Source organism: Sorex fumeus, unplaced genomic scaffold, assembly GCF_029834395.1.
Source record: "Sorex fumeus unplaced genomic scaffold, SorFum_2.1 ptg000073l, whole genome shotgun sequence".
Classification (NCBI taxonomy): Eukaryota; Metazoa; Chordata; class Mammalia; order Eulipotyphla; family Soricidae; genus Sorex; species Sorex fumeus.
The window spans coordinates 4844349-4867303 of NW_026606130.1; the positions used below are offsets into that span (position 1 = coordinate 4844349).

At 41.4% G+C, this 22955-nt stretch overlaps 1 protein-coding gene across 1 annotated transcript in view; it reads right to left on the reverse strand.

Moving 5' to 3' along the window:
• Positions 1-22955, reverse strand: part of NHSL2 (NHS like 2) — a 311672-nt gene that overhangs the window by 63253 nt on the left and 225464 nt on the right. The window lies entirely within an intron of this gene.

The window sequence follows — 22955 nt, forward strand, 5'->3', positions numbered from 1 at the left end:
GCTTTTAAAACAAATGGGAGCACATTAAACTAGTTTCTGCACTATGAAAGAAATTACAACTGAAATAAAAAGAAGCCCTAGGGCATGGGAGAGAATATTTACATACCATACACCTGAAAAGGGGCTAATATCCAAGAAAGATCAAGCACTCTCAGAATTCAAGAATATCAACAAAAAATTAACAACCACATTAAACATGGGGAGAGGAACTGAACAGACACTTTCTCAAAGAAGAAATACATATGATCAATAGTCATATGAAAAAGTAACCACCATCTATGATTATCAGGGAGGTGAAAATCAAATAACATTCATAAATCACTTCATAACAATGAGAACAGCCCATATTTAAAAAATGAGAAATAAAAACAGTATTGGTGGGGACATGGTTAAAAGGAATCCTCACTCTCTGTTGGTGGGACTGTTATTTGGTTCAAGCCTCTATGGCCACAGTATGGAGAGTTCCTCAAAATTAAAAATAAAACTCTCAAACTACCTATCAATTCCATGTCTTGACATTTGCCTCAAGAGTACAAAAATATTAACTTGACAAAATATATTCGCACTTATGTTTACTGCAGCACTATTTACAGTAGTCAAAATCTGAAAACAACCCAAACGCCCGAAGACAGAATGAGTGGATAAAGAAATTCTGGTGTATAAACACAGTGGAATGCTACTCAGCTCAAAGGTAAAATCCTACTTTCTGCTACAACTTAGATGGAACTAGAGGTTGCCATGTTAAGGAAAATAAGTCGAATAGAGGACATATGCCAGATGATCTCATATACCACTCATATGTGGTATATAAATAAAGTAAAAGAATGGACAACAGTGAATGAAAAAAACCCTTTGGATTTTCACAACAGAACTGAGATTATGGGTGAGAGGTTGAAGGGGCCAACAACACGAACACTACTGTAAAAATTCAATACATATAAAATACAAAAATAAAAGCATTTGTTTGCTTTATCTTAGTGATAAAAAGTTTTATTTGAATAAAAAAAAGCTTTTTTATTCTGGGACCAGAAATGTGATTTGATAGTGGAATGCCTGGCTCGAAGGTATGAGGCAATGAGTTTAATCCCTAACACCAGCCCCCACACTGAAAGTGATCCCAGCAGAATTGCCATTTGGGATCCGTAGCAGCACAGCCAAGTATGTAACCCCTAGCCAGCAAGTGTTTGAGCACAACAAGGAGATTGTGTAACCATGAATTGAACATCACAACTAACTGTGCACGCACTGTAACCAAGTTTGTTTGATGTTCAGTCTCCAGAAGAATACCAACAGAAAAAGGAAAGTGTGTGTGTGTGTGTGTGTGTGTGTGTGTGTGTGCACGCGCGCGCGCACGTGTGGACAAGCATGTGCGTCTAAATAAATAATATTTAAAAACATTCCATGAGATGCTGAAATTATCAGATGCTTGTTTTGCGTATATAAAGAAAGTCATATAGTTCCTTTAATATTTTTGGCTTTTGGACCACACCTGGTGATACTCCCAGCTTGGAGCTCAAGATCTTGCTGTGATGGGGGATGAACCTAGGGCTCCAGCATGCAAAGCATGTGCTCAAACCTCTCTAGCCTCTCTTTGATCTTTTTTGGTTTTGTTTTGGAACCACACTTGAAAGTGCTCAGGGCTTACTTCTTCCTGGATGCACTCAGGAATCACTCATGACAGGGCTCGAGGGACCATATGGCATGCTGAGGATTGAACCGCTATCTCTATGGCCTCAAATTAATCTTTTGATGGTGTAAATGATATTTATAGGCTCTTTCTAGGGCTGGAGTGATAGCACAGTGGGTAAGGCATTTGCCTTGTGAGCGGCCAACATAGCCAACCCAAGTTCGATTCCTCCGCCCCTCTCAGAGCCCGCACAGCAAAGCCTGGCAAGCTATCCGTGATGTATTTGATATGCCAAACACAGTAACAACAAAGTCTCCAATGGAGACGTTACTGGGCCCGCTCGAGCAAATCGATGAACAACAGGAGGACAGTGACAGTGACAGGCTCTTTCTAAAGTTATGATGCATAATAAATTCAACTGGATAGCGATATATTATCATTTTATGTGTTTCTTGGGTTATTTTGCCCATATACTGTATTAACATTTTATCTCTGTTTACCAATTTAAAAATAAAGAAAAATCCAAGGAATAAAGATAAAAATAAAAACCAAACAACTGTCTTTCAGACCCCGCTTGATCTTTCTGCTTATCATTTTGAAAAAATCAGAATTTGCTGTTTTTTATAAAGAAAGGAATGAATTTTTTTCTGTATTCAAGTTTCCTATGGATACTTTAAATTACTACAGTGGGCAAGAGTTTATGTCCAATCAGCTCTGTTAATATAGCTGTTTATTTTTGTTAGTTTAAGTACATGAACGTTAAAGTCAAAAGTCAAGCTTTTGTATTTCTCATTTTCCAGATGAAACCAAGCCTCCTTGTAATTGGTGGCTCTAAAAGTATTGTTTCCTGGGCAGCAAGTAACTGTTGTGATCAGGTCTCTAACCTCAACTGTAGTGACATCTCCTTTTTTGAGGTGTGGACCGCCCTAAAAGGAAGGGAGGGACACAGAGACCACAAAGGCAGTTTCCGCAGCGGTTGGTTTGCTTAGTTTGGTAACTTCTTAAAAACAAACCACAGAGCATGGCAACAACTCAGTTCCCTCCAACTTCCCCTCTACCCCCTTTCACCCAATTTAGGCCCAAATGGAGAGTGGGCAGGAGATAGTGAGAATTCTTAAACTGCAAGAATCAGGGGCCTAGGTTCTATTTATGCATTAGCATCCTGTCCCAAGAACTCTGAAAATAAATGGGCTAAATGTGATGCTGACAAACCAGCAGAGGGGATTGCCAATCACACTTTCTGTAGGAATAGGCTATTGGACCTTTACCTGCCCCACCACCCATTCAGGACCTACGCACTCCATCCCTCGCAAGTGCCAGAGATGTTGGCTGATGGCTCAGGGTTGAGTCCCTCTCCCAGGAAACACCCAGTCTGTATTCAATGCGTAGACAATAGATGAGAAGCAGGGGGAGGTTAGGGGAGAGAATTCCAAAGTCCCGGTCTCAGAATTCCCCATGGGATCAGCATCTACTGAAGCGTCTGATGTGTCAAAGTCTTTTGCTCAGACACCTTTAGCATTCCTTCTGAGGATGGGCAGCAAAAATCCAAACTGTGTCTTTTCCCTTTCAAAACCACAGCTATTGGCTCCAATCTGTTTTATTTAATCACAACTCTCTAACCCAGGAGGTTTTGTTTTTTGTTTTTAAATTTTTAAAATTTTTAACATTTAATTTAAAAAGTATGATTTTTAAAGTTATTGATAGTTGAGTTTTTAGGTATGTAATATTCTAGCACCAATACCCACACCAGTGTCAACTTCCCTCCACCACAAAAAAGTTTTTTTAAGTTGCATAAAATGATACAAATTAAAGTTCATTTCATTTACACAAAAAGACATACAGCTCAATGTTTTATCAACCCAAACTTATTTCTGAAGATGAAAGATATCTATCTCTCTAAAACCAAACATCCTGGCATATCAGATATTCTGCAAGAATACGAGATGTAGCCAAAGGTGTGAGACACCTTGGCCAGCCACATATCTTTCATTAACCCAGGAGTTTTTAATTGTATATTGTTACAACTCTTGTGGGAGTTTGATAATACATAAGGACCCATTCTGGAAAGGTGTTTTACGAGCATACAATGAAATGCATAGGATCATAAAGGAAGCAAAATATATTTTATTTGTTTTTATTCTGGGGCCATCCCTGGTGGTGCTCAGGGACTACTCCTGATTCTCTGCTCAAAGAGTATGCATAGAGGTGCTTGGGAGGTTCATATGCAGCACTGGGGATGGAATTGGGGTTGGCCACATGCAAAGCAAGTGTCTTAATCCTTTCACCATACATTTTAAGATCGTTATCAATATATGTTTTATACTTAAATGAGATATCAATAGGTCTCATTATTGTCCACTAGCTATCATACTTTTAAAGTAGTTGTGAGTGTAATGCTATTTTAAGATCACTGTTGGAGAGCTAAAAATCTCTGACAAAGTCAGAGGTACTACTAATGTTACAGTGGTGTGCTGCTTGTATTCAATATAGAAGGAAAGAATAAATTCCAGTTAAAGATAAAGTTTTCATTTTTCACATCCAAGTACAAGGTCAAGCTCCTCTTCATTATGGGGAGTCTATACTGTCACTCTAATTGGTGATTCACATGTTCCCAGACAAATTTTATACAAACAACTGTCTTTCAGACCCCACTTGATCTTTCTGCTTATCATTTTGAAAAAATCAGAATTTTATACATGCTACTCCCATCCCGGTTGACACCGGGAAGCTGGTGTTTGGACACTGATCTGAGTCAGCCCCACTGTCCTTAATGACTCTTTGGATCTATGGACCACTGTCCAGAACTTCGTGTGTGGGGAAGAGCAACCCTGTCAGTGGCAGAAGCCTCATTTGAGCAGCCCCCAAATTCAACCTTTCCTGGCTTTTCTCCACTCCTGTTCAAGGCATTAGGTTCAAGTTGGTAGCTCACAGCTGATAGGTCAAGGTCACACACGTTTTTGAAGATGCCACCACAAAAATGCCATCTGGAGCTATGTAAAGGCTACTTCTCTGCTTCTACCCTCCCTTCTCTTGAGTCTTGGAAGCTGTGAGTCACCTGGTTCTCAGACATGCAGGGTGCTCCTTACCTTACAGCTGGATGCAAAATGTCTTGAAATACACGGGACAGTCCTGTACAAAGAATTTCCTATTCAAAGTGACATTTATGCTCTTGTGGAAACATTGAACCAGCACACTAAAAATGTGTGGGCTACCTAAGCTTGGCAGCTGTCACTTAGGGGGTCCAAGTATTAGGCCGTTGTTTCCAGTTCCCCCAATGTACCTGGTGGCCCAGGACACTTGTGTCTCCCCACCCCCGGGAAAGAAGATGTGTCCTAGGTTGTCTCTGCTTCGGAACTTGAGATGTGAGAAGGTATTAGTTCCTGCTGTGCTTTTGTGAGTAAATAATTGTGAGGCTGTTTCTATATCTTGGCAATTGTACTAAGTGCTGCAATAAACATAGGCATGTATATATCCCTTGACTTATGCTTTTGTGTTTTGGGGATAAGGACCAAGAAGTGATATCACTGGATCATATGGAAATTATATATGCTTACTTTTTAATATGGAAAACTATTGCTTTCCATAAAGGTTGAACCAGATGATATTTCCCACCAACAGTGAAAGAGATTTCCACATCCCTGCCAAGATATGGTAGCAACTCAAATATTCATCTATGGATGAGTGGATCATGGAATTCTGGACTACATATATGCAATGAAATACTGTGCAACTGTGAGAAAGGATGACATCATGCAGTTTGCCACTATACAGATGGAACTGGAAGGTATCATGTTGAGTGAAGTTAGTCAAAAGGAAAGAGATAAAGAATTATCACTCTCATATATGGTATATAAGATACAGTAAGGGAGCAAGTTTTTCCACAGCACTGAGTTTATGGGTGTGTGTGGGGTGGGGGGGGGATGGGCAGGGAACTTGGGACACTGGTGGAGGGTATGATTTTGGAATGATGTATGCATGAAACTGTCATTAACAGTATTGTAAATCACAGGACCACAATAGGAAACAGGAAATAATATGGTGGGAGGAGTTTTCAGGAGTGATCCTGCTTCTCATCTCTTTTGCTTTCTATAAACTAGTTTCCTGAAACTTTGAGTCTAGTTTGGTCCCTATTTCTAAGGTCAAACTGCCCCAGGAAATTTCTCCAACCTGTGATTGATAGAGGAATGATTACTTCCATTAGTCTGACCTGTATTCTGATGAAAGGGATTACACACATTGCAAAGATAATATTCTGATTTTCAAATTTTATCTCTTAAGAAGAATGGATGGTTATATGTGACTACTTATTATGCTGCTTCATACTTTATAAAGCACTTAATGTACTAAATTGAGCCAAAATTGGTGGTATTCAACTGTTGAGGGCAATTTTATAGGATTCACCCTAATACATTTTCTCACTTATTCCTTACCACAACCCTGAATAGGTATATTTAGTTCTATTTTACAGATTTTTGAGAAAAGGAATGGCTTTTGATTAGTATTTCATAGGTAAGAAATCAAACCCCATACTCTGAATTCTTGATTTAGGCGGGTTCAGCCTGGAGAACCCTAAAAATATCTCTCTGGCCTCTGGGTTTTCTATTTACTTTAAATGTCCAACAGGCTATGGGTCCCACACACCACAAGACAGTTATAATGAATAATGAAGATGACATCTCTGAGAATAAATAGGAAAAATTTAGGGCTTTATTGCTAAGTTTTTTTTTAAAAAAACAAGGAATGGGACAGTATGAATCAAATTATTCCATTTTGTGCATATAGAGATCAATAGATGTTCATATGTATATGCGGTAAGTTTACAAGCACACATATGTATCTGCTACCATTTATAGCTTCCAGAATTGTGAGAGGGAGAGGAGAATGAGGCAGTACAGGACACAGTGTCATGGATGGCTCCCTGAAGAGAGACTGATCAGGAGTGTTAAGCTCTTGCAGAGAGGAATTCAAAAGCAAATGTCCAACTGCCAGGAAATGTTGCACTCAGCTACAGAAACTGTGTTTGGCCTGCTGGTTGACACATGCCTGATTTTTTGCTGCACACACTTTCAAAGACTGGCACAGGGCACTACAAGAGACACAAGTCCAGTAGAGTAATAACACATGGCTTAAGCTGGCAATTGATCATCACCACCACCCCAGGAAGGTCAATAGTGTACAGGTTGCTTAACACTGAAAGCACCAGAGCTAGTCACTCTTCAGAGGGAGAGTTAGAGTCAGAGGCCTGGTTATCTTGCCCTGAAGAATTAGTAAGTTTGGGAGATGTTTTTTCTGGAAGCAATGTTTGAGGAATTACAGGTTAGGTTTCTTGATTGGGATGAAGGGCCAAGTCCAGTTCTTATTTGTATCTCAAAGATTTGGAAAGAAAGTTTGGTTCAAGTTTGGATAGTCAATTTATTTTGCCATCTGCAGTTAAAACTCACTAAGAGGGCTAAGAGTTTTGAAAAGAGTGCCATAGAGATTGGAGAAAGAAGAAAAGGTACTTCAACTTCTGGGAATCAGGAAAATAAAAGATTTGTTTTCTCTGAGCAGATGGGAACTGCAGCCTTTTGAGTTTAATTAAAAGAGGGGGGAAAAGACCATTGTCAAGCTTTTGAAGGGTGGGTCTACAAAGGACTTAAAATATGAAAACCTCGTTAACGTGTGTAGGGGACAGGTGGTGTGGGAAAAAATGTAAATTTTCTTTGAACAATCATTCTCAGTGCAAAGGAATAAACTACTGCAATAAAGACCCTTGAATGTTCTGTGTAAATTTTTTCTTTTTCACTTCTTTTTGTTCCTTTGCCACCACATTCCAGAGTTACTCAAATGACTTGTTCTAAATAGCAAAAACACTGCACTGGGAATTCCAACACAGGTCTAGTCCTGAATTTTCAAAACATAACAATGAATAACTGGTGTGAAATTCCTTGGAAAACCATTATGTATGGTTAACTATTGTAAGAAACTGAATACTGTCTTTAGCCCTTCCCAGACTCCCCTTCCACTTTTAAACCCTCTTCTATCATCTTATAACAAAATGGTTTCAAAGGAATCAATTTTAAAGAATGTATCAATTTAAAGAACTGTACTGACTATAGTCACATATTTTGGTAACCTTGTATGATGATAGATGACAAGTAGATTAATTATGATGATGAATTTGCATTGTATACAGATAGCAAGTCTTAGGTCATATACCTGAAGATAATATAATGTTTTATGTTAGTTACATATGGAAAAAAATGAAAATTAATATGGTCCCTGAAGAGATTACTTACAATGAAGATATTTTAGTATTTAAGTCTTAGGTTGTATACCTGAAGCTAATATACTGTTTTATGTCAATTACATATCAATAAAAACAAACATGAGACTGGTCCCTGGAAAGATCACCTACATCGAAGATTTTTTTAGTAAATGGAAGCCATATCATTTTAAAATAACACCTCAATCAAAAGCTGGAAGCAAAATTTTACCTTTAAGGAGTCATCTGCAGTTTTAAGGCAGAATACCATATATTTGGCTTTATCACTCTAAACAACAACAAAATTTTAAATATTAAGTATCTTTTAAATATTTGTCTTCCAAACTGAAGGACTGAAATGTACTTCTGCTCTGCAGAAGGGAGAGGAGGAGAAATGCAATCTCCACACAGTATTCCTAGTGGTCTAAGCCTAGGGTCACAGATAAGACCCTTGCCTCTTCCTAACTCGCAAATGTTAGTCTATCACAAAATTTTGTTGCTTTCAAATAGGTTCAAAATCTGACTAATTCTCACTGGCAGCCAACTACTTTGGTCTAAACTATTATAGTTAGCAAAAACCTCCTCAGTGAGTTCCAGTCCCTTCTCTTGCTCTCTTTGGTTCTCCACCAGTGGATTTCAACTACTGGTGCCAGTCTATAGGTGTAAAATGCTTGAAAACCATTGCTCTAGACTGCAGCCAGGGTCAACATTTGAAAGATTCACCTCTCCTGTGTTCTGCATGGACTTTGACCGGTGATTCTTTAGCAAATGTTTGTCTACTCCCTGCCACCTCACCCCAGGATAAAAGTTCCATGTTAACGAAAGGTTTTTTTCTGTTTTGCTCACCTCAGTCAGGCCTGACTTCATGCAGGCCATGTAATGGACGCTTATTTGTTGAATGAAAGAAGTAGTTTTGTTAAAGATAGTTTTCATCTTTTAAAACTTTTTTTATTGATTGAGGGACTGTGATTTACCATAATGTTAGTGATGTTTTCCAGTGTACATAATTCCAACATCATATCCATCACCAGTGTACCCACCTCTGTCCTCCATAATCCCTTCCAAGTCCCCCAGTCCTCCTCCATTTCAACTCCCACTCCACAAACTCAGTTTTGTGAGTCAGTGCTCCAGTTATGTTTCTTTTGGCCCTTTGTTTCTACCTTGTTGTGTATCTTTAAGACCCACGTATGAAAGGACACGTTTTAGCAATGGACATTTATAAGGGTTTACTTTTTGTTTGATTTTTGGGGCACATCCATTGATGCTCAGGGCTTACTATTGGCTTCTCTGTGCTCAGGGATCACTCTTGATAGTGTTGGTGGACCATATGCAGTGCTGGGTGGGGACTGAACTCACGTGCCATGTACAAGGCCTTACCCCTGCACTATTTCTACCACCCCTGTAAGAATTTTAAAGGGAACCATTTCATTTGATACTAAGAATAATCCTATCATAGATATTACTGTTCTCATTTTACAGATGATGAAATTGAGGCTTTAGAGTATTATCCAAGTTGGCACAGTTAATGCAGAGCATATTAAAACAAAGACCTGTGAACACTAAATCCCATGCTTGTCTGGCTCCACCCACCCCACAGAACTATAAGAGTGTGAAGGGACACAGAGTCTAGAAGTATTTTGATATTTCTTGGTCATATTAGTGGCCATTTTACTCAGGTCTCAGTGTCCTGGGGCAGACTCTGGAGGGGGAATTTCCTGCTAATCAGAGAAAAGAGAATGAATTCTAAATCAGCCTTCCCTGTAATATACAGAATATACAGAATTACTATAACTACAGTGACCTTATTTTCTGAATTACAAATCAGGTTTTCGGTCTGACAAACAGAATAGAATACTTGAAACTGGGGCTTCTCTGGAAAATCTAGGGCACAGAGTTGCCGTACATGGCAGCTACATAATGGGCACTTAGCTAATTCTGACCCAGCTGCTTCGGTCCATCACATTTCAAGAAGATTCTTTAAAACAATGTTTCCTGCACCTTGTGTTTCAACACATCAAATTCTTCCCACCCACTACTTTTAATTATTTCCCTGCTCCTCCTGTCTTTTCTGTTAATCACTTTCTCCCTGGTCTGTGGCAAAGAGCTTTTAGCTCCTGATTGTTGATGGATGTCACTTAAGGTTGAAAGAAATAATAAGCAAAAGTGCTTGGGGACCATGGCAACAGGGGCCATGGTGATGAGGGGGGTGGGGGAGGAGTGGAGGGGGGACCTTGACTGCATCGCTCTCTACCCCTCCCAGATTCTGTTTTAGACAAAGTGCTGCTGATAAGGCCTAATGGCCTCATTGTGTCACCTAATCAGGGCACTGCTGCTGCCAGCAGGCGACTGGCAAATTTTCGATTCCAGGAAGAGCTTTGCAATGTTGTTTTGCAGTGCCCATGTCGCAATGGTGGGTTCATGTTAAAGGCCATTGCCCAATCCAAGATCGGATCTAACATTTTTCCCAAGAACACTCACACATGGTTAAAGAATACCCAGAAATGGGGCTGGAGTGATAACACAGTGGGTCGGGCATTTGCCTTGCACGTGGCTGACCCGGGTTTGATTCCCAGCATCCCATATGGTCCCCTGAGCACCGCCAGGAGTAATTACTGAGTGCATGAGCCAGGAGTAACCCCTGTGCATTGTTGGGTGTGACCCAAAAAGAAAAAAAAGAATACCCAGAAAGCCCCCAAAGGAAAGGCAGTCTCCAGTCTTAGAGAGACCATAAAAAACATACTATGGTCATCCTTTTGCACCTGGAAGCAAAGAATCCTGAAGGTTAGCAAGCAGTACACTCCCAGGATTGCTACTGGAGGAAAAGGGGGCTTTTTACTGAACTAGGGTGTGAGATCTCTTCCTGTAAAGGTTACTGGGTTACTCTGATATATTCGGTGCCCCTGAGCATAAGTATAAAGGAAAGTTCTCTGGGGCAGCGAATGTGTCTGAACATCTTTGGCAAAAATTTAAAAAGGAGCAGCAGGAAATTCTGTCCCGCTTTTCTTACACTTAGACTATGAACTATTTTAAGCATATTGAAAAATACTAGGAATCAATGTGGTTCCTTATATTTGCCTCAAACCCTAAAGAAATATGATATCCCAGCTATAGCTGAAGCCCCTTGTGTGTCTCATGGGTCAGCTCCTCTTCCTCCAGAGAAGGAGTTTGCCCTGCTATCGGGTGCCTGTGATTGTCATGTATGTTTTTTTTTAAATAGTAAGGCAAAGTAATTTTGTGTATTAATTTATCTTTGGTTTGGGAGTCACACCAGAAAGTGTTCAGGAGATATTCCCAGCTAGATTGCTCAGAGGTCACTCCTGGTGATATTCAGGAACCATATAATGATAGGGATGGAACCTGGGCCTCCTGTATGCAAAGCACATGTTCAATGCAGGCATATTTTCTCAGTTGCTAGTTTGGTAGGGGTATCACCTAGCTGTTATTTTTCCTGGCCCTGTGCTGGAGGATCACCCCTAGAAGGGCCTAGAGATCATATGTGCTGGGAGGTATTGAGTCCAGGTAGACCTTGTTTAAGGCAAGCTCCTTGCCTGCTGTATTATCTCTCTGGCTCCTCAGGGATTTTTAAAATAACTACACATATGCTCATAAGCAATATATAGTGTACAGTGCTGTTTGCATTCTCTTACACTTTGTGTAAATGACACTGAACTGCACATATTCTTCTGTAATTTGCTTCCTTTGCTCAACATTAGGTTTGTGAAAAGTATTGAGGTGGCTGCAGGCAGCTCCGGTTCAGACATTTTCATGATGTATAATATTCCATCCTTTGAATTTACAATGATTTCAGCTATATCTTCTGTTGCTTCTTTAATTTTCCCCTACTCTTACAGTGTTCTTATGAACACTTATGGTGTGTTCATGGTTCATTGCTCACCCTTTCGAGAGTTTAATCTAGGATATATACCTAGAGGTGTAATAGTTGACATAACTGGCAGGAGTACTCATTTTCAAGCTTTTTAAGTGCAATATTATTGTAGTTATTGAACGTAGTGTACATACAGTGTTATAGAAACTATATAGTACCTCAGCAATAGTCTATTCTGGGGTGGAAGGGAGGTGGATAGTCTGACATGTTTGCACAGATCTATGTACAGAAATGCTCATTTACCATTATTAGTAATTAGATGAATCTGGAAACATTCTCAGGGTCCATCAGTAAAGATTAATGTCCTGGAATATAGTAGTTTTCTCTTTCTTCTTTTTTTTCCTTTTTGGGTCACACCTGGCGATGCACAGGGGTTACTCCTGGCTCTGCACTCAGGTGTTACTCCTGGCGGTGCTCAGGAGACCATATGGGATGCTGGGAATCGAACCCGGGTTGGCCGCGTGCAAGGCAAAGGCCCTACCCGCTGTGCTATTGCTCCTGCCCCATCTTTCTTCTTTTTGTTTGAGCCATATCTAGTGGAATTTAGGGTTTACTCCTGGCCCTGTGCTCAGAGATCATTCCTGGTGGTATTAAGGGGACCATATACGGTACATGGGGATTGGCCCATGCCAGAAAAATTGCTTAACCTCGGTATTGTCTCCTTGGCCCTGAAGATAGTTTTAAGTCAATACTTTGTCATTTACTGCCTTGATTCCTGGACTCAAGACATAACATTGCTTATAGCACAGGGTCAGATATGATACCCTTGCTGCTGCCACCTGTGGACCTCGTCAGAATCCTGTGTATGCAGGGAAGGTACTTTTCTAGACAATCAAACCCAAGAATAATGGGAAAACAGTTCAGGTCTTAATTGTAAAGAGATAGAATTCATAAATATTTGAAAATATATTAGCAAATTGATGAGGTCACTTTTTTGTCTCCAAGACAAATAACCAGCAGACAAACAACCTTAGAAAAGGCCTTTAATTTTGATTATAAACATCAGCAATGGAAGAGTTTGTGGTGCACGGATATTTTCAACTTGAGAAATTTAGACATACCTCTAAGAAGTGCAAGCACATTTTCATTTGCTGGAAGCTTAATGAATAAAGGCAGGAGGTTTAATTTAAAAAACCACATTGGGGGGGGTATGGTGCCACCATCAGGTCAATCTGTAGCTGTGAGGCGAGTGCATCAGCAGCCTCATGGCACCTTCAGACTTCCAGGTACCCCCATATTGCTGCTGTGCCTTTGGCCAGAACCCAAAGACTTGAGGCAAAGTTTACCAAGAAAGTAAACGGCCAAAAGTTAGGTATGTGGGAAACACACCCACAAACCACCTCCGGCTCAGCTATATAATTGGAGGCATGGTCTCTCCAGTTCCTGATCGAACTGCTTAACGGCCATGATCCCAGAGACTCAGAAACAAATCTCAAAACCCAGCGGCTTTTGGCAGAAATGTGTCCAGACTCTGCAGGAGGTTACTGTTTCTGGGCCATCCCCAGGGGGGAAATGGTGCTGTCCCTCTCCCTGCTCCTCTTAGGCGGCTTGGTGGCCGCCATCTTCCAGAGGCCATTGGGCCCGCAGTGACGAGATATGTGAGGCCTCACGGGATGGGGGTGGAGCCGGCCCTTTCCTCCCCACCCCAACAAGAGCATGAGTTGTCGCCCACAAACTGCCTCTCTGGATCCTAATCAAGCCTCTTAATGGCCATGATCCCAGAGACTCAGAAACAAATCTCGAAACCCAATGGCTTTTGGCAGAAATGCGTCTGGTCCCTGCAGTAGGTTACCAGCGCTGGGCCACCCCAGGTGAATAGGTTTTGTGCCTTGGCCTGTTCTCCCTGGCGGCCCCATGGCTGTCATCCTCCAGTGGCCACTGGACAGTCAGATTTTTTTTTTTGCTTTTTGGGTCACACCCGGCGATGTTCAGGGGTTACTCCTGCCTCCTTACTCAGGAATTACTCCTGGCGGTGCTCAGGGGACCATATGGGATGCTGGGATTCGAACCCAGGTCAGCCTCATGCAAGGCAAATGCCCTACCCACTATGCTATCACTCCAGCCCCTGGACAGTCAGGTTTTGGCCCTCAGTGACGAGACACATGGGGCCTCACGGGATGGTGGTGAGCCGATCCTTTCTTCCCTATCCCAATGAGACCCCGAGTTGCTGCTCACGAATGACCTCTCTGGCTCCTCATCAAGCTTCTTAAAGGCCATGATCCCAGAGATTCAGAAACAAATCTTGAAACCCAGCGGCTTTGGCAGAAATGCGTCTGGCCCACGCAGTAGGTTATTTTTGCCGGGCCACCCCAGGGGGGAAAGGGTGCTGTCCCTTTGCCTGCTCCCCCTAGGCGGCTTGGTGGCCACCATCCGCCAGAGGCCATTGAATAGCCAGGTTTGGGCCCGCAGTGACGAGACACACAGGGCCTCACGGGATGGGGGTGGATCTGGCCCTTTCCTCCCCACCCCAATGAGACCCCGAGTCACTGCCCACAAATGACCTCTCTGGCTTCTGATCAAGCCGCTTAATGGCCATCATCCCAGAGACTCAGAAACAAATCTCAAAACCCAGTGACTTTTGGCAGAAATGTGTCTGGTCCCTGCAGTAGGTTACCAGCGATGGGCCACCCTGGGTGGGAATAGGTTTCGTGCCTTGGTCTGTTCCTTTGGTGACCTGGTGGCCGCCATCTTCCAGAGTCCACTGGACAGTCAGGTTTGGGCCCGCAGTGACGAGATACACAGGGCTTCACAGGATGGGGGTGGAGCTGGCCCTTTCCTCCCTGTCCCAAAGAGACCCTGAGTCACTGCCCATGAACGGCCTCTCTGGCTCCTGATCAAGCTGCTTAATAGCCATGATCCCAGAGACTCAGGAACAAATCTCAGAATTTAGCAGGTTTTGGCAAGAAATTCCTCCAGATTTAATTGTTAAAATTTTGGAATTTCAAAATCGTGTGGCTAAGCGACATCATATGTTATTCATAACCAGCAATAGAAAACAAATTGCCTACTGTTTCCTTTTTGGCAGATCTGAGTGTTGGGGTAAAATCCCAAATAATAATGGTGGGTGTGGTGTCTGGGTGTGGTGTCAAAATATTGAATGTAATCAAAGTAGAGAGAGTAATGTGGAAATCATCTGCTCCACAGGTAGGGGCAGGGTGTGGGATCGGGGTATACTGGGGTTTTGGGGGGTGGAGAATGGGCACTGGTGAAGATACAGGTGTTTCAATGTATGACCAAGACTTAAACCCAAAAGCTTTGTAACTGCTTTCCCGGTGACTCAATAAATAAAATTATAAAAAATGGGGAAAAAAGTAAGGTGGAGTTCATGCACAATTCAATCAGCCTAATCAGTGGTTGAATAAATAGCAGTACTCCTACATAAAAGAAGTTACATTGATCACCACAATAGAGAATACTTCATCTATTGTGCACTTTAATTATGTCTTTACATCGTAAGCACTACAGTGGGTACTTTGCATTCTTTATCTATACTAGTTTTCACCTTGACATCACCAGTAGGTATTTCATGCCCCACATTACTCATAAGGATAAGGAGAGATCCAGGAGCCTGTTTCAAACTGCATAGTGATGGCCAGAATCTGAACTTGGATACATAAGACGACAAAACCTGAATTAGTCTTCACATAGCATAGTGCATCTCTGTATTTGGAGACAGAAGTACATCTGAAACCCAAGTAACAAATTTGCAAAATTCTACCTTCATTCTAATGTAGACTCATGCAGTGATTTACGTCTTCACCTTGTCTGCAGTTCCCTTCTGAACACAGTGTACAGGAGTTATTCTTTGATTCTGGATTATGATTTATTTATTTAGAAAGTCATTTTGTTTATTTTGGGGGTCACAACCAGTAGTCTTCAGGGCTTACTTTTGGTTCTGCACTCTGGGATCACTCTGGGAGGACCTCAGGGGACTATATAGGGTGGTGGGGATAGAACCTGGGTCAACTGCAAGCAAGGCAAGTGCCCTACTTGCAGTACTATCTCTCTGGCTCCTAACAAGTCATTTTTGAGTGGCTACTCTGTGCTAGGCACTGTTCTTTGGTTAAAAAGTTTTGCTGGGGTGATAGTACAGTGAGTAGGGCATTTATCTTGCACACGGCCAGCCTAGGTTCGATCCCTGGCACCCCATATGGTCTCCTAATCTCCACCAGGAGTAATCCCCGAGCACAGAGTCAGGAGTCAATCCTGAGCACTGCTGGGTATGGCTCCCAAATAAACAAAAACAAACCAAAAAACCCAAACGTAAATGTGGACTAGGGAGAATGTGTTTGAGTCAAGTATAATAATTTTCCAGTATTTTACACTCAGAGAAGCCAAGACCCAGATTGACAAGGGTGTTTCAAGCTGAAGAGTGACCAAATCACTCACTAAGAACCTTCACTTAGGGAATGCAGACATAACACTATATATACAGAGAAACACATGCAGTAGTGTGGCTCGGAAGTCAGTGGATACCCAAGGAGACAGGTGAAGTTACAAGAAATAGTCGAACAAGGCCAAAAAGAGCAGATACAGAGGCTGTGATGGAAGGGGTGGTGGACGCTTGGCTTATCTAATCAAGCATGCAGAAATCATCCATTGCAAGGAACTGTGGTGCCATAGGTGGCTTCCTCTTTTCATTATTTCATTATGTATTATTTCTTTATACCCATATCCTACCACTGAAGAAAATAAAGTTACACCTTTTTCTCGAATTCTGAAAGAGGTCAAATAACCTGCAATTTAGGGGAACCTAGACCACACAAGAGCTGTGCTCCATAGGGCCCAAACTTAAATTTTTGAGCTTTAGTCTTGAATTCTCTATTTGGTTCATTTGCTTCATGTATGTGTGTGTGTGCATGTGAATGTGGGGGAAATTGATGAAAATATGTTTTGCTGGAGGGCCCTCTCAACTTTCTTAATCCTGGCTGGTTGCATGCTTAAGGAAATCCAGAAGAGGTTCTTTGAGAAGTCTGGAGGTAGCAAGAACAAAAAGAATCATTGGACACTGAAGGATGTAGCCTCATGTGGGTTTGTAGGTCATGAGAGTCTTCTCAGTGGTATTAGATACCCAAGGTCCTAAAGGCACAACAGAATAGAACTCACATTCACAATGATTATATTCATTTGTGGGTTATATTCAACAACAGGCACTTATGAGACCCTTAGCCATGTTGATGGGGAACAGCTGGGTAATCTCTGCCCACCCTGGTGGTATGGTTACCACTCACCTTAGTTTTTCATATGGTTCATCTGGCATAGATGAAAAAATCTCTTACATGTGGTGATAGGTGGAAAAGGTATGGAGGAATAGGTATCCTCAGGCATGGACAACTGTGAGGGTCAATTGGAATGTGTCCTTGGAAGGGTAATTGGACATAACCTGTCAAAAATTTAAATACATGGGGCCAGAGACATAGAATAGGGGGTACAATGCTTGATTTACACATGGTTAATCTGGGTTCAATCTCAGGCACTCCAGGTATCTCCAGGAATGGCCCCTGAGCACAGAGTAAGCCCTAAGCAACTCTAGGTGTGGTCCAATCTCCCCACCACCACACTATAACTGCATATTCCTTTTAAACAGCAATGTCACTTGAGGAATTTACACTGCAAAGTTCATATACAGGAACAAAGATTTGTATCATCATATCATGTGTATCATCATATAATGGTGAAACACTGGCAACACCCACCTCTTTAACAGAAGACAAGTTAGATAAACTATGGCTCAGCTATACCATGGAATATTCTCAAGTTATTAATAAAAATTATGTAGCTAATATGTGCTAATATAGAATTTTATCTTTACACCCTGCCCTCAATTCTCCACGTACAAGCACATCTCAAACACACAGGTATATGATATGCATGGATCATTTCTTTAAAAATATCAAAGAAACTGGTATTTGTGGTTGCCTCTTGAGAGGGCAGTTGTTATAGTGTGGTTGGGGAATTAGGGATAGACAAGAGAATTGCTTCTTTAACTAAATATACTTTCATTGGATTTATCTGATCACACGTGCTTTATTGTTTTTTTGTGGGGGAAGGCACACTTGGCAGTTCTCAGGGCTTATTCCTGGCTCTGTTCTCAGGGATCACTGCTGATGGTACTTGAGCAACTATATATGGTGCCACAGATTGAACCTGGAATGGCCAGATGGTAAGTGAGCACCTTAATCCCTGGACTATCTCTCTGGGACCATTTATCACATATCATTTTAAAAACACAAAAGAGACAAAGAAAAATTAGTTACAGAATTCTTCACAAATATAAAATTGATAAAATGTGGCATAGGGGCTATAGAGATAGTATAGCAGGTAATGTGTTTGCTTTTTGCCTGTTGCTCACCTAGGTTCAACCCCTATCACTATATGTACAGTTCCCTGAGTCTGCCAGCAGTGATTCCTGACAGGAGAGCCAAGAGATAGTCCTGAGAACCTCAAATGTACCTCCCCCTAAACAATTGTGATATATTTTTACTTAGGAATACTACTGTCACTGTCACTGTCCTCCCATTGTTCATCAATTTGCTCCAGCGGGCCCAGTAACGTCTCCATTGTGACAATTGTTACTGTGTTGGATATGCCAAACACAGTAACAATTGTAACAATGGAGTAAAAGGGGTAGCTTGCCAGGCTTTGCTGTGCGGGTAAGATATTATCGGTAGCTTGCTGAGCTCTCCGAGAGGGGCGGAGGAATCCAACTTGGGTGGGCCATGTTGGCCACTTGCAAGGCAAACACCCTACCACTGTGCTATCTTTCCAGCCCAAGAATACTACAGAGCCATTCAAATGAAGATGTTCATAAACATAGTAAGTTAAAAAATCAGGATCTTGGGGATGGCTCAGTAGCTTAGAATGCGTCCCTTGTAAATATAAGTCTGTGAATTAATCTCTGGTCCCACTACATGTGCTGAGCATGACACTGATGGCATTGCTGCTTGTTCCTGGCAGCTCTGCTTTATCACCTATATCAAGCAAGCCTGCTGGAATCTCTCCAACCCATTTGTAAGAGCTTCGTTTGGAGCTTGGGAAAACTGACTTGTGACTTTTTTTTGAGAAGCAGTCTTGTTTTGATGCTCAATTTTTTTGGAGTTATTAACTATAGTTTGGCTATAATTTTGTTTATAAAGTACTTTGACAGCTATTTTTTCCTTAGAGCAGCCCATCTATTCAGTAAGGTAGTCATTATTATTACTTTGACTATGATTTTAATTTCATTTTATTAATTTTTGTGTTTTAGGTCACACCCAATAGCACTTATGGCTTACAGGGATTATTTCTGGCATGGCTTAGGGTATCATGTGGTATGCCAGGATCCAACCTCAGTTTGCCATGAGCAAATCAAATACCCACCAAGCTACACTGTATCTCTGACACCTAATTTTACTTAGGAGAAAACTGTGAATATGGAAGTTTCTTGTTCCATGGGAACACAGAAAAAAGCAATTAATGGGCATTAGATATGGCAAACTCATCCATAACACTTGCTTTTGTTTGCTCAGTTAGAATATAAGCCACTGGATGTCAGATAATGCCATTTCAATACGTATGTACATACTAAAGGGACAAATAGAAAGCCATCAATGTACTGTCAGAACAGTTAAAGAAAGATGACGTGGTCAACCAAAGGGGATGTGGTAGGGGACCTGCCAACGTCAGTGCTATGTGCTGGAGGGACAGCAAAGCCATAGCATTTTCTCTTAAGGAGCTTAGTTTAATTTAATATAAAGCTAAACATACCAAACAGAAGTATGAAATAAAAATGATTTGAGAGGTTACATAGATGATCATCTTTATTTTTTTAATAATTTTTTTGGGGGGACACACGTGGCGGTGCTCAAGGATCACTCCTAATGGTGCTGGGGAGACAATTTAGGTGCTGGTCAAAGCCAGGATGGATACTTGCAAGGCAAGTGGCCTACCTCCTGTTCTATCCCTTTTGGCCCCAGAGATGAACATCTTTCTTTAAATAGCATATCAAGCCTGCAACTTTATGGGCTGGGGTGATAGTACAGCTAGTAGGGTGTTTGCCTTACACATAGCCAGTCTGGGTTCAATCTCTGGTATCTCAAATGGTCATCCTCACGTTCCAGAAGTGATCCCTGAGTTCAGAGGCAGGACTAAGTCCTGAGTATGGTGGGTGTAGCCCTACCCCCACACACAAAAGAAAAAAACAACCCTGCAACTTTAGACAAATACAAATTTACAAAGAGAGTTGATTTGCTGTTGTTGTTTTGGGGCTACATCTGGTGGTGCTCAGGGGTCACTCCTGGTTCTCTGCTCAGGGATCACTCCTGGTGGTGCTCCTGAGATCATATGTGCTGCCAGGGATTTGAACCAGAGTCATTTGCATGAAAGGCATGTGCCTTAACCCCTGTACCATCTCTTTTGGCAAAGTAATTTTTAAAAAATTTAGAGAATAATATAGATAAAGAAAATTTGTAACAATGGGTGTATATGGAGGGTTGACTTTTGGGAAATACTGCTTTAGGCCAGTTGTAATAAGAGCTGGGTTGGGCATTAAGCAGGAGGCAACATGAGCAAAAAGTGTGACACATAGCAAGGATTGCAGAGAGACTAATCAGGCCTGGACTGTTAGCTATGAAATTTAAAAGCTCTTCAAATTTCTAGCAAAGTTGGATTATCAGAGGCTTACATTAAACACATCTGAGAGGTGGAGTCTAGATCAAGAGTCATTATAATTCTTGTATGTAAGAGGAACCCAATGAAACTGTGCTTTGGAAGATTGGACTATGTGCAGTCGAAACTGAAGCAAGCCAATGAGTGACCTAACTAGATGTTACATAGACAGTGCTAAAAAGATATGAATGACTTACAACAGTTCCATTAGGCTTTGAAACAAAAGTTAGGGCTTTTTATAGAGTCCCACTGAAATTCGGGGTCTGTCCTACATTATTGTTAGTTTTATTCATTTTTTTGTGCCACACCTGCCTATATTCTGTTTTGGGGGGGGGTAAAATATATTTTTTAAATTTTTATCAGTGAAACACCATGAGGCACAGTGGTAGACTTACAAATTTTTGTGCTTGGGTTTCAATTATAAAATGATCGAGTACCCATCCCTCCCCCAGTGCCCATTTTCCACCACCATGGATCCCAGTATCCCTCCCACCCCTCATTTCCCCCATTCCACCCTGCCTCTGTGGCAGGGCATTCCCTTTTGTTATCTCTCTCCTTTTGCAGCACCTGTCTATATTCAAGGCTTGCTCCTGGCTTTGTGCTCAGGGATCACTCTTGGAAGGCTTGGGGGACCATATGGATGTCCAGGATCAAACCTGGATCAGCTGTAAGACAAGTGCCTTACTCATTGTACCATCTCTCTGACCCCTGTCTTTTCAGGAGTTAATAATGAATGATCCAAAACTTGACAAATAAGGCAAACAGATGACTGAATACCTTTTTAAAGAACATATAATAGCATCATCCACTAGGATGATTTACTATTATATGATAGCTTCTGTTTCAAAAACTAGTTAGAAGTTTTGCTTTTGGGTGAACTCTGGGATCCAACAGAAAACCCTTGGGAGAGATGCTAGAATTTCTTTTATTGCACAGTCTCAAAATTTGCCTCTTTTGGCTTTTGGTGGGAAAAGTGACCCTAAGAAATATTTAAGTCAGTGAATGAAGAGAAAATGGGAGTCAGCCTGGAGTTTGAGAAGGAGGATAACCATTAAAGGTGGGGAGAAGGAAGAGCTGAGGGGTGGTCAGGAGGGAGCAATAACTGCTGCTCTGTCTAAGACCCTCACTCCTCAAAAGCAATTTTAGATGTTTCAAATGTCCTTTGTTTAGCCTCTGACAATTCTCCACACCCCAATCCCCCCCAAATTTCTCCCAGAACACTAATCACAGAAATTCAGAGGCATTATTGGTTTCATACATTTTTGCCATTTCAAACCAAGAAACTTTAGCATTTTAAGGTTGATTTAAAAAACAGCACATTTTACCCCTCACAGCTTGAAAAGGAGCTAACTGGATTTTGATCACAATTTTCTCACTTTTGATACATGATGTGAAAGAACAGATGAGTGTAATAAAAGAACTTCACAGGTGGTTAAGAATGTGTAGAATAAAGAAAACCAGAATAAAAAAGAATATCACTGTTATAAATATGATCAGAATAAATCTATTCTTGAAAGCATACCAGGCAGGCTGAGAAAATAAAGGCATAAAGCTACTTTCTTCCGACAACTTTATTTTGCCCTCTCACAGGGCGATGTCAAGATGAAATGTGTGTAACAAGCATTCTGCAAACTGCACTGCACATGTCATTGTCAGGGGCTGTGTAACATAGGGAAGAAGGTGTAGACTATGAAGGCCAACTGTACTGGGAGCTGATGAAGCCTGAAGCATCTGACCAGCAATGAAGTCTGAAAGCAAACCCCTGTCTTTCAGTTTTCACATGTGTAAATTGAAGTTAATAATCTGTGCATTAGAGGGCTGTAGGGAGAGGACTATAAGACCTACCAAGAAAAGTAAGAACAAAGAGCTATAGAGGAGTAGTCCTTGGTATACATTCTAGAATTTTCTTCTGAAATAGTCTACATATCTATCATCACAATTATATAAAAAAAAGTTCCCAATGACTTGTTTGCTTCTGTATACACCTTGACTCTAAGCATAGAATCTAGACTACCATAGCCATTCATTCTTTGAACAAATGCTTACTAGGCCCTTCTAGACACCACTTTTTTGTTTTTGAACCTTATCTGGTGGTGCTCAGGGATTATTCCTGGTTCTTAGCTCAGGGATCATTCATGACAGTGCTTGGTTTACCATGTGTGGTATTAGGGATTGAACCAGAGTTGACTGTGTGCAACACCAGCACCTTAATCCTTGTTCTCTCTCTCTAGCCCTAGATACCACCTCTTGAAATCCAGTCCCTGCCTCCATACAACCATTCTCTCCTTCCAGCATCCCCAGCAGAGTTCCAAGGAGGTGTGATGAAGGCTCTGTTGTAGTGATAACCACCTCCACGAATTCTCCAAGACAGTGTGTTCCTCACTCATAGTCCATTGTTCAGCCACATCCTCAGTGGGGTGTTGCTTCATCAGAGAACAAACTCCCTTTCTGGGGGAAGCCTGGATGGAATGACCAGTGGATATGCAGTAGTATGCCAGATTCCTCAATCTTGACTCAAATCAACTTTAAGTAGTCAATTCATCTCCAGGTCT